The sequence below is a fragment of the Merops nubicus genome, unplaced genomic scaffold (assembly GCF_000691845.1).
Source record: "Merops nubicus isolate BGI_N331 unplaced genomic scaffold, ASM69184v1 scaffold26576, whole genome shotgun sequence".
In the NCBI taxonomy this organism is placed as follows: Eukaryota; Metazoa; Chordata; class Aves; order Coraciiformes; family Meropidae; genus Merops; species Merops nubicus.
Window position 1 is genome coordinate 28,490 of NW_008617370.1, and position 13,199 is coordinate 41,688.

General features: G+C 45.2%; 1 protein-coding gene across 1 annotated transcript in view; it reads left to right on the forward strand.

Annotated features, from left to right (window-relative positions):
* The window catches only part of ADCY9 (adenylate cyclase 9), a gene marked incomplete at its 5' end in the record, with an annotated part of 59,322 nt that overhangs the window by 28,485 nt on the left and 17,638 nt on the right, over positions 1-13,199 (forward strand). The gene's annotated exons all lie outside the window — the stretch shown is intronic.

Genomic DNA, 13,199 nt, shown 5'->3' on the forward strand with positions numbered 1-13,199 from the left:
GTAATCCCACAAAATACTTTGTTCTTCATTGAGGAATTTTGTTTTTCAGTGCTTGGATCTTCAAATAAATCATGAAAAGACTTCATTAGGTGAGTGAAATTGCAGTAGAAATACGGAGAAATTGGACCATAGAGGTGCCCCTTCCAATTCTGTCAAGGGTTCTGACAGCAAATGGCAACAGCAATGCAGAAACAAATACATGGGGTGGGGAAATATTTAGCATTTGTTGGATTTCTTATGTTTGGTAGGGGAAGAGCATATTTATTTTCTGTGATTTCACTTGGTTTTTAGGGTTTAGGCTGGTTTTTTTTTTAAGCTTTTTCTACAGTTACGTCTGCAATTAAAGATTTAGTTTTCACAAGAGACTTCTGGAGACCTGAAATGTGATCTTTGCTTTTCCCACTGTCCTTTACACCTTCCTTCAAAGTGATTAAGAATAACTCCACATCTACATGAGAAGGGATTTAAGTTACACAGGTACAGCACACCACCAGCCCAAAGCAGCCAGAATAAAACTGGGGGGGACTGATCCCCTAATTTCCATTGGTACCTGGGCCTCTGCTTTCTGGCTTCTGGGCTTTCTGCTACATCCTCTAACACCCTTTGCAAGGAGGCTGGAGAAGGAGCTCAGACCTTCATGCTATGTGTGCTGATCTCAGAGTTTAACCCTCTGCCTGAAGATTCCCCTGGCACTACAAGGTGGAGGGTGATGCAGGAATTTGCATGAACTAAAGTATATTTTCCTAACAGAAACTTCCTGTTGATAAACCTGTTACATGGCATCATTTAACCATAGAGAAACCTTCCTTAAGAACATTTTCCCCATTTCCTTCCAAAATGTGAGGTATTTGGCATAGCCTGAAACTACCAGCTCTCACATCAGTGTCTCCACAGGGTAGTTAGCTACCTAGTGTGCAGGCAGAACAGAAACATTATTTACAGGGTATTTTGTGTAGAGACAAGATGCCTTCCCTAAGAACCAGGAGACTGAATCGCTTCACCAGTAGATGACTAGAGGAGGTAGTGTGGGCTGTTGTCTTCTGGTTTGGGTTTGTTGAGAGGAGATGAGTTTCCATAGTGAACTATCTCTTTATAGCAGCTCAGAGCCCACTGATTTTTCACCCCGCTTGTTTTTGCATTCCAGACACATTCCTGTACTCCCCAGTAATAACTTCTAGCCTGAGGGAAGTTTGAAATGTAATCAGCTAGTTATTAGCACGAAGTCTGAGAGTGTTTTTGGAAAGGATGAAGAAATCAAATATGGGCCATGAGCTGACAGAGGAGCTGGTTGTGGGGGACTTGCTTTGGGATGAAGCAGACTGCCAGGTTTGGGCCAAATATGGAGAAAAGTAATAGCTGATTTATGGACTATTCAAACCTGGAAAGGACAGAAGTGCTGATTTTTAGCCATGACTGTTGTGTGTCCCTTGAAAGACTTCTACTTGCTTGTCAGCTGGTGGTGTTGCTTTCTCCTTTGGTCTTAAAACTAGGTTTGACTCTCAGCACTGGGCAATGACTTCTTGCTCTTAGTTTGGGGATGAACTTGTTTCAAACACAGTAACAAGCTGAAGGAATGTGTCACCATGGAGAGCTGGAGAATATTTAGCTGTCCATTATTTAATGTCATATTTAATGTCATTCACACTAGGTAGTGACATGAAGTAATGATGGTCAAGCAAATCTGTTGAGTAACAAATGACAACTCTCCATGTTCATTTCATCAGTTTAACATTTAGCCATAAGAAAGAATCCCTTACATGCATTCTATATTTTATAGATTTTATCTAAGTTATGATTAACCTGTTGTATTATTTGGTGAGATACAAGTGGCTAACCTGGATAGTGATGCAGCATTTGAAGGGAATGCACAGGACCAGAAGTAGCATGGTTCAAGATTTGGCACAAGATACCTGTGTTCAGTCTAAGGTCTCTTGGCCCACCTCTTTGGCTCCTGTATGCAGGGAGCTTGGAGCTTAATTCAGCTTTGGGCTGAAGGCCCTCAACAGCTACTCATGTAACAGAAAGCTTGTTCTCTGTCCTTGTAGTTAGGGAGTGATGATGTCCATCACTCTTCTTGCCCATTATGTCATTTTCTAGTACTAGAAGATGCAGCCTACTCCACTGGGCAGTGATATAATAGGAGAGGGCAGTAGCAGATGTCCTGGAAGATCCATTCTAATGGTGTTTTTCAGCCTATTCTAGTTTGCAGACTCCTGTGAGTAGAGGTGCTTTGGCACACTTGGAGAGTCAAGGCTGGCTCTCAGCAGGCTCATTTTCCTTGGTTTTTGTTCACAGACCTCCAATAACTACTCCATAAATTCACAGAGTCTAAGGATCACAGGGTGAAGACAACTAAAACCTGTTGGAGAAGACTTCCAGTGAAGAGCCTGGCTGTGCCTGTCTTCTTGGTGTAGCTAGCCTGGAGCATGGCATCCTTCATGTGGGCGGGCAGGTGCCATCTGGCAACTAGCCACCACAGGAGCCATCCTGTCCTTGAGGGGCTGCTCCATGTGTTGTGGGTCAGACCTGGAGTCCCAAACTTACAGCTGCCCAGTGAAGAGGAAGGGGACAGTTCATGTGTCCTGTCAGGCCTGGAGGTTGTCTGAGTGTTGGACACAAGGAGGTGGAAGGAATTTCAGAAACGTTTTGCCTGTGTGAGTAAACACAGTGCTGGAAATATTTCCTTTTTAACTTTGTTTTGCCACTTTCAATTTCTTTTTATTCTGAGCAGAGCCTGTTTGTTTGTGTATTTTACTTAAGGAGGGGAAATAAACTGTAAAGATGATACTCTGCTTGAGGGTGACACAACACTCGGTAGCAGCTCTCAAGTTAATCTTCCCTTTGTGCTGGAAACACTGCAAATACTCTGTGGTTGAAGTTGGCCCATTCAATTAAAAATGGGGCTTTATAGTGATGCGTGCTTAGGTGGTGGCTGCATTTTTCCTTCACCACCTTACCAGTGTTTATACTACTGCTATATATTGTTATTCTGAAGTGCCTCCCGCAGCAGTTTTATTTGCATTAGTTTTATTTTTCAGTACTGAATTAGTAACCATTTAAAACTGCCAACCACATGTAAACAAGTGGTGCGGAAGTTCTGGATACCAACTTAACCTCCAGTTCCAGCCTCCTGGGCGTGTGGCACGGTGCTGGGGGAGCTGTCAAGCTGCTGAGTTCAGCACTGCAGCATCCCTTCTCTTTACCTGCTTCCTTGCAGCCCCTTTGAATAAATACCTGGGTGCCTGGAGGACTCCCACCCAGGCAGGGGGATTGGTGAATTGCTGTGCTCTTGAAATAATGCTGGCAACGGGTTTTGCAGGCTCTGTAGGAGCTGTGTCTGCTTTCTGTGGAGCTCTTTGGTTCTGCTCGAAGAGCAAAAGAGCATCCCCTTGGATGGGGAGGAAAAAACCAGTGTTAATTGATGTAAGAGTAACAAAATGTATTTAACAAACACTTGATCTGTACATTAATTCTTCAAACTGTGCTGGTAGGCTCTGATGAGAGGTGCAAAAATGATGATCTTTCTCTTTGAAAACTGCAACACATGTAATTAAAAAAAAAATCCTCTCATTTATTAGTACAGGAGTTATCTCTGATATGCAAATCAATTCCTTTTCATTCAGTCCCTTCAGGGGCTCTCTGAGTGGGACTTAGGCTAACCAAGTAAATGAAGTCTTATTCAAGGTAACAGCAGTGACTGTATTTCAGTAAATTTCACAAACCGTTGTCATTGCCCAGAGAACATTTCAGTCTCCTTCCAATTCAGCGGTCAGGGTTCCTTGCAGAGTGCAGGGGACATCTTTATAAACAAACAAAGGGACGTGGAGGAAAGCTGGCTGCAGTCTGGAGTGAGGCTGGCGAGCAGCACGGGTGCTGTGGGTTTCCTAGAGCCCTGCTACGCCCGCTCAGAGAACAGCTTTTATTCTGTTCCTGCTGTTTGCAGCAGGAAGAGGTGACAAGTTCCACGTGTGGATAGCCCAGACTGAGGAGAGGTTAAAGGAGAAGGGTGGTTCTTACCAGCATGTGTTGGATATTTGGAAACAGATGAGTTCAAGGCTTCTTACACGTGGTCACAGAGATGCCCGAGCTGATATATTTGTGTTTTGACGCAAGTCGGAACGTGGGGGCTTGCTGTGTGTTTTCAATATGATTTGATCAGTTGCTTGGGGAAAAGAAAAATTAATTGAAAACTGCTGATGACAGCGTGACATCTGGTTTTGACTTCACCTTTTAAATGTCACCCTGAATTCTGAACAATGACCAACAAGAAGAGTTCCATGTGCAGAACCCACCAGCTCACGGGAGGTTTGCATGGATCGCTGCCGGCTTCCTTGCCCGCTAGCCCAGGGCAAGCAGGGCCATAATTAGTTTCCAGGATTGTCCTGGCTTAAACAAAATGCTGATCTGGCATGTCCAATCCAGACTACCTGCATTATGCAAGGGGGAAAGAATTCAGCTGATTGTAGTCCTGTCAACGCAAAGAGATTGCACCGAAGAGGCTCCCAAGGCCCCGCTGAAGTCCGTGCGTGCTCTTGCCTGGATTCGATTAAAAATATGTTAGGATGGAGAGCCACAATAGCTCGCTGGGTTACCAAGGGCCAGAGCAGGCTCCAGTTGCATCAGACTATTGTGTTTTATTGCAGTCCTTCCGTGCATCCTGCACGCTCGCTATTCATCGTCGCCAAAACACCCATCCCAAGGCGAGGTGGCACCGGCTGGGCCCCACTGGCATTTTCCCTGGGTGGGATTTTCTAATAAACTTGAAACTGCTTTCAAGCCCACCATGCCTTTTTAGTTTAAAATGAATCAGTTCCCATTGCTGAGAGCCTGGAGCTGACAAAACTTTCACTCGGAGCCACTCTTCGACTTCTTAAATTTCCCCTGTGTTTAGCAGAGGCTGGGCACAGCCACCCGTAGTCCTGAGGTATGCCAGGCAGCATGTGGGCAGAAGAACATCTAATACATAGGATGTCTCTCTGGAATGCTTGTAGCTCTGTCTAATTGTCCTGTCTAGAGGAGTGGAATTTTTCTTAACAAATCCTCATCTCTCCATAGGTCTCTGTTTTATTAATGTTACTGTTTAAATAGGTTGTTTGAAGTCCTCGCCTTGGAGCCTATCCCTTGTGCAGTTTTCTGAGCACTTACTTCCCTCCCACAGTAAAATGGAGTTTTAAGTTGGAAATACTTTATTTCTTTATGATAAAAGGAAGTTTTGGGAGTATGTGTTACATATCCCCAGAGGATCATTGCGTTCCGAGCAATCTGGAATGTCAGAACTTCCCACATGTGCAAATTCCTCAGGGAAATGTTGACAGATGCCTGACTGAAAGCTTGGATTGAAGAGATATGGGAAGCTGCTCCCAAAGGCTTCCTCCATCATCTTGCTGACCTCCACACCATTGTCATGGCCTGGCCTCTAGCACTGAGTCAATGTGAGTACAGGGGTGCACATTAAGGTCAACAAGGGCAAGTGCAGAGTCCTCCACATGGGGAGGAATAACCCCATGCCCCAGTACAGGTGAGGGGTTGACCTGCTGGAAGGCAGCTCTGCAGAGGAGGACCTGGTGGTCCTCGTGGACAAGTTCACCATGAACCAGGAATGGGCCTTTGTGGCCAAGCCTGGAGCAGCTGCCCAGAGAGGTCGTGGATTTCTCCTTCTCTGGAGAGATTCCAAACCTGCCTGGATACCATCCTGGGCACCCTGCTGTGGGTGACCCTGCTGGAGCAGGGGGTTTGGACAAGATGATCTCTAGAGGTCCCTTCTGACCCCACCATGCTGGGATTGTGTGACAATGCAGGTGTGTTCTGGAGGAACTCCTGGCTTGCAGTGCTGCCTCTGCAGTTTCTTCAGTGCTGGCACCTCATTCACAATCCAGGCAGTGAAGCAAACGTTGGATTTGCAAACGGTCTGCAATCATAGTTAAATTCAATTCCTAATTCACTGTTCTTTAGGTGTAAAGGTATTCTGTGGTAGAAGAATGATCATTTTTGCAGCAGTTTGAACCCCACGAAAAGGCCATGGCCCTGTGTGCTTGGTTCACTCTTGTACTGGCAGCTGCATTGTTGAAAAATTTCCTTTTCTCTCATCATGCTCATTGCTTTGCAGGTGTTACAATTAGCAAGGGGCAAAGGGGTGGTACATAAACATGAAAAATAATGCTAATAGGACAATAGCTGATGCTTTTTCATGCATTTAATTGCATCATTGGATTTGTTTTCACAAAGCTATTACAGAAACCAAGACTGCAAGAAAGTTTACGGAAGGATTGAGCAGTGTCAGTAAAAGGCAGGCAGTACCTTTACCAGTTCATCCCAGCTATCCCAGAGCTGGCATTGGGCCCTTTCTTTATTTGCTTTAAATACAGGAACATCATGCATCTTATAGGTTTTGTGAGGAACCCCTAAGATAGAGACAATTTTTTATCTGCAGCACGTTACCCAATTCGCCAGACTTCAAGCCTGCTTTGTGGCACACACTATTTCCCCTGGCCAGACTGAAAATTCCCACCTTACCTTTTAACTCCTCTTTCCTATTAAGGTGTCAAGCTGAAAACCAGTGATTTTCCATTCTACAGGAGGTGCCTCCAGTTCCTCTGACTCCTTGCAGTTGTTCTTTGGGGATTAGGAAGCTAGGTTTGGGGGTTTGCTTTTTGGAGTTTCTTTTGTGTTTCCAGTCTGTAAAGTCTGTTTCTTATTATCATTGTTTCTGCTTTCCAGAGACCTAAGATAACAAGTTGGCTCATGAATTCCCCTTCTAATTTTAGCCACAGGAAATGTTGCTCCATACATTCAAAGTGCTTTTCCAGGTAGGCTGGCTGGTGAGAATCCAGGAATTTTGGGTTACGTGCTTTTGTTTGCACTGAGCTGGAAGTGGTTTCTACAGGCCTGAGGGTGGGACTTGCTTCATCAGAAATGCAGCTTTGCAGCTTGGAGAAGATGACTTTTATTTTTTGTGAAGTCATCCTGCAGTGTGAGTGATAGAAAATGCCTGTTGATACAAAAGAGAGTGATGTGCTTTTAGTTTCCAGCTCTACTGTTGAAATATCTGGGGATAGAAAGCTGAAAGTCAGGACTACAGCAGGATAACTCTTAAGAGTATTTTTAGGGCTTTTAAAAAAAAAGAAAAGGCAGCAAAAACACTCCTGAAATGTTTCTTAATGTCATTCTCCAGTCGTTTACCAGAGCGGTAGGATGTGTTGTGTGTGACTGCCCTGGTGCTTCCACCACTGTTGCTCAAGAAGGAAGGACACTGTCATGTGGAGGGGTGTAGGTTGTGTTTGATAACACTGTATGTTGTGGAGAAGAAGTAGGAATTTGCAAGTGTTTTGTTACAGAGGTTATAAGAATGACCATAAAAGTCTTCCTTAATTGAGTGTGAAGAGATCTCCTGCCTTTGGCTCTGCAGGCACCAGGTTGCTTTCAGAGGAAGGGACCAGGCAATGCAGGACACCTCTGCCTGGGGGCTTCTACAAGGAGCTGGTCTGTGACCACTGGACCTTGCAGCACTCCCCTGCTGTGGGATCTGAGGGAGAGGTGCAGGCTGTTGGGCTGCTCTGGTCCCTGGAGGAAGGATGGCAAGAGGGATGTGGTGCTGGAGAGAGAAGCAATTGTCAAAAGAGTAAAGTGAATGCGTGTTTTCTGTATGGTTGTGGAAAGCTAAAATCACAGAATAGTTTGGGTTGGAAGGGGCCTTAATGATCATCTAGATCCAACCCCCTGCCATGGGCAGGGACACCTCCCACTAGGGCAGGGCCACCTCCCACTAGAGCAGGTTGCTCACAGCCCCATCCAACCTGGCCTTGAACATCTCCAATGCTGGAGCATACACAGCTTCCCTGGGCAACCTGGGCCGGGGTCTCACCACGCCCACAGTGAAGAACTTCTTCCTTGCATCTGATCTAAATCTCCCCTCCCCCAGTGTGAAGCCCTTACCCCTTGTTCTGTCACTGCAAGCCTTTGTAAAAAGCCCCTTCCCAGCCTCCTGGTAGGCCCCCTTCAGATGGTGGAAGGCTGCAATGAGGTCTCCCCAGAGCCTTCTCTTCTCCAGGCTGAAGAACCCCAGCTGTACCAGCCTGGCCTCACAGCAGGGGGGTTCTAGCCCTCGGATCATCTTTGTGGCCTCCTCTGGCCCTGGTCTGACAGATCCGTGTCCTCCTTGTGCTGTGGACTCCAGAGCTGGCCTGAGGACTCCAGCTGGGGTCTCATCAGAGCAGATGGGGAGAATTACCTCCCTCGACCTGTTGGCCTGGTATTGGCCGTGGCCTGCAGGCCGAGCAAATACATTTCTAGTCTTTTTCATTTTATTGTCACTTGCCTGTCATATTACATTCCAAAAATTGCAGTCGTTAATTTATTTTACAGAGCAAGTCAGAGTCTAAGGAAATTGTGTAGCAGCATGTTTTACTGTACAAGGAGACCTGACTGTGGGTCTCTGTTTCCTCTCCCTGGAGTGGCAGTGGCTGAATACCAGTATTTTCACTCCCAGATTTTTGGCAGAGCTCGAAGATAATGTCTTTAAAAGGTGTGCAGAAAGCTTTTAATTGTATTTCTGAAAAGAGAAAGCAAGAGCTGATGGATTGCAGAGAACATAACCCAAAGGTGAGTTACCACCCTCAGTTCAGAAAGACAGGAGCTAAAGCCAGTCCTGAACTGCAAAGCTTTTCTTGTGACCTTGCTATACCACTACGAGCTCCTTGTTTCAGAGTTATATAAAATGAGATATTAAATTATTGAAAGATGACAGCTGACTTTGCTCATCACGGCAGACTGCAGCAAGCAATTAAAATGACTTTCAAGCTGGAAAGTGATTCTTGTCTTCACGTGGGAGTGACAGTCACTGGTTGTCACGACGAAACCGTTTTCATGCAGAGTCTAATTTTGTGAGGCAAGACACTGCAGAAGTAGAGGGCTGTGAAAACAGAGCTCAGGTCGTTCTGTAGATTTATACTGATTTGGAAAGAGATACGACTGAAGGATGTCAACTTGAGGGAAAGGATGGAAAGGTAAACAATAAAGGAGAAGCATTAATATAAATCTGTTTGGTACAAGGGGACATAATAAATACAATTATGACTTTATTGCACCCATAAAAGGTTGGTTTCTTACTGAGCAGAGGGCTGTGAGCTGGGAAGTGTTAATCTGAAAAGGATGGTGACCATCTTAGTTAAATGCCATTTCCCTGTGCTGCAGCTAAAACGGTGAGATGATTCATGGAGGGAGGAACAGGGATATACAATAAGAGGTGGGTTATATTCTTATTAACTGAATCAGTAACACCATGACAGTAATATTGCCATCGTTTTTGTTGTCTCCTAAAATCGGTGCTGGAAAGGGTTTTTAAAGCATTTGAAGTTTGTTTGATACAGTCGTGAGCTGTACGAGACGTTCAGTTTGCTAAGGGGAAGGTGATTTTCTTCTCTGCTATCAACAGAGGGCTAAAAAGTTTCAGTTCCATACAGAGGAAGCATCAAAAATGGAAACTTGAATCTTCTTTTACCAAGGGACTGCTTATCAGTGTTTGTATTAATCCCCCATTTCTTGAGTTCTCCTGTAGGTAAAGACATCCCATCTTGAAAAGATGTGTGGAGGGACTCCCTCTACTTATGTAAAAATCAGGTTAGATTGTCATGACAGCAGCTCCTGTCCTGAAGTGGTGAGGATAAATGAGCTGTAAGAAAGAAATGACTTGATGAAGGACTCGAAGGACAAACACCTTTTTTCCTCCCTTTCCCCCTCACTTCAAGCAATTTCCCGCTGGTTACCTGAGCCAGCTCTGCGTGCGAGGATGGCAGCGTGGCTCCAGCCTGATCCAGCCTGGTGGGACACAGGGGTGCAGGCAGGGAGCCCCGGGCTCTGCCTGCTCCCACGTTCCTGAACTTTCCATCTGCTCTGTGCCGAGCGGGTTTTCTCACGCTGCCCAGCCCAGGTTGGAGGCTGGGATGTTTATCCACAGCCGTATTTATCCTTCTGTTTATTTTTGTGCATACAGAAAATAATCTGTGTGCTTGTGCGTGCGTATCGGGGGGGGGTGTTGTTATTAGGAATATTTTTTTAGTGTTTGGGATGGTTTTGTGTTTTTATAAGTTCAGAGAAATGCCACTGATAAAAAGGAAAGCTAACTGAAGAAAGGAGCCAAGTACAGAGATTTCCAAACGCTTCTGAAATTCAACAGGAGCAGGACTAATAAACCCACTGCAGCTCTCCTAACTATTTTGTCAAAAATAGTCTTTACAAACACTGCCATTCAAAATGGTTGAATTCAAGAAATGAGTGTTTTGGCTCAGCGTGCAGGAGCTGTTACTCTTTATAGGCTTTAGAGCTTTCCAGAACCCGAAGAGGAGAGAAGGAAATGGCTTGTGATTCTCAAAGAGACACCACGTAGCTCGTTTCTTCCCCAGGGCAGAAGATACTAGGTAGGTTAAATCAGTGTGTTAGGGGGTGGGTTGCTGTAGTCAGTTCCCTGTGTTGCTTCCAAGAGTCATCTCTGGAAAAAGCATGAATGCACTGCAGGGTGAAGCCTGCCAGAGGACAGATCTGCTATCAGGCCGTTTGGGGTTAGTTTTCAGCATTTATTTTGAATAAATTTGAGGGAAGGAAGCGAGTGTAAGATTGAGAATGGCAGGAGGGCAAGAAAAGGGGGAGTTCTGCCTTTATGAACAGCTGTAGAAGCATCTCGAGGCACTTTCTTCATTGCCACAATCTTGAGTTACATCATTGCACAGCAACACACACCAAAAGTCACCCCGTGTTTGCTGGTTTTCACATAAAATCCCCACTGTTTCCTTACTCTTTTAATATTGTTGCACTGCCTAATTGATTCAGATGTGCTGCATAGTGGTGTGAACATTTTTCATGCCATGAGCTGGATGGAAAATGACAGCGTTGATTGTACTAGTTCACTAGAGATGGAGGAGGAGGAGGAGGAGGAGGAAGAAAACTGGGCGTGTTTAATACAATTTAGTTACATTGATAGGGTTCTACTGAATTAATGACCCCTTTTTTTATACCAAAGTATTTCAGACTGAGCGTAGGAGTTGCTTTGTGAAGTGTCACGGAGTTGCAAGGAATACTAAAGCAAATTGAATTTTCCTGTCATAAGAAGGATTTAATAACAAACAATGGCAATGTTAGTAAAGTTCTGTAAAGATGAAGGATTATAACAGCTCGTAATTTTCCAAAACTTTCCAAAAATAACCATTTTTTTTCCCCTTATTTGCTCTCCCGAGGCCCTGACCTTGCAGTCAGCCCTGGGAGCAGCCCTGCTAAATTCTTGCTGACCCTATGCTGTGATTCTGCAGGATGATGCCTTTTCTTTTTCCAGCTTCACCCACTTTGAGTAACATTTCTTGTTCAGGGCTGGGGATAATGAAGGTAAAAAGAGATTTTTCTAGTTCTGGATGCCAAGGAACAACCATTTTACTCAGCTTTGAAGCCTGTGGGACCAAGTGTGTGCCGAGGGGCTGTGGGTGCAGAACATGGGCTGGTGATGGTGGGATGGTGGCTTTGTCATGGGTGGAGGGACCCGGGCTGGAGGTCGAGGAGCTGTAGCCTGCTGTGGTTTCAGGCTGGGGTGGATTCTGCTTTCCCAAACCTGTTTTCAGTTACTGGTTTACAGTAGCCTTTTCCCTTTTGTGCAGAGTTCAAACTGGAGGTAATTTTATTGTATGCAACAGATTGGTGAAATAGTTATACTGTGCAGCACAGTAAGATGTAAAAAGTGCCTTTTCAAAAATACAAAAAATAAAGAAAATATATTTGCTTGGGAAAAAAGAAAGAAGAATAATAGGAGTGATAAGAATCTGAGTTTCTGCGTTGGTTGTGGAAGTGTTCAGGAGCTTAAGTTACTAGTGGGATAAACAGAGAAACTGCAGAATAGCTATTAGGACGTCGAATTTGTTTTTATTGGAGAGGTGACAGACAAAGTACAGTCTGTGTGAGATATTACAGGCAAAGGGGAAGGTTTACAGAGCACGGTTGTCTCTCTGTGAAGAAGGTTGTGAGCGAATGACCCCAGCAGAAGGAACAGAAACCTGCCCTCTGCTAAGGGCTGCGACTGGCTCTGCTTATTTCAGAGGCACTCGAGGACAGTCGATGGCTGTGACAGTCATGTGTCTGGCTGCCACGGGGCGACAAGGATCAGACAAAGGGGGGGGTGATGCCCAGCTGACCCAAATAGAAACCCAGCGGCCGTCCCGTGAGCCTGGGAGCCGGAGGGCGGCGGCGGAACCGCACGGGACAGCAGCCTGGGGTGCCACCACACAACCAGCCCTTTCCAGCGCCCTGGGCTGATGACCTCCACGCTTTTTGGAGCACGTCAGGGCCCTGCCTTGCTGAGTGGGAGATTTCCCACACAGCGGCAATGAAATAGCTCTTCTGAATTCAGGAGGCAGCGTGATTAGTGGCTCCTTCGTAGTCATTGTGCCTGGAAACAAGCCAGAACATCATAACGCAGCGTTTTGGGACAGTAAACCAAGCAATATTCTAAGCAAAATTCAGATCTTTTCTCTTTTGAACAGGTTTTTGACACAGCTCGGCTTGATACAACGTGGTATTTACCAGCCTGGCCTTTAATACTGGATCTGCTTTCCAATTATGCTTCAATTCATACAACAGTTGCAGAGGGCGTGTGTGGGCGTACGTGTGAGAGAGAGAGATTGATTTTGTCCTTTAGAAATGTGAAGTCTCTGCTAACTATGAAAAGCCATCAGAATTTCTAGCACTTAAACACCATTTCCTTTCTCAGTGTGCTACCAGCACTAAGCAATCCTCAGACATCTCCCTGACAAACGGGGAGCTCAAGTGGCAGAACGCATGCTGATTTTTTCAGAAGCAGAGTGTTAACACTGATATCACTAGAAAACAGGCTACAAATCCTTTGCAAATGAAAGAGTTAACATCAGAGTTCATATTGTGACTTGGAAGTCAATGCATAAGTTCTTGGCTCTGCTTTTGAGAAGTACCTGGGTGAAAATGGAATAAAGAAAGAGTATGGCAGTCCTGGCTGTTGCTGTGTGTTAGTCTCTTGTGTCTGGGACAGCAGATGTTGGGCAGCCTGATTGCCACCACTTTACAAAGAGCACCTCTATATTCCTGGTGGTTGTTCCCAACCACACTCATTTTTTTGTGTGCTGTCTGAGCCTTGGCAGTGCTTTGATCATTACTGTGTTTCCTATCTGAGAAGACCCAAGGAGTTTTATTTT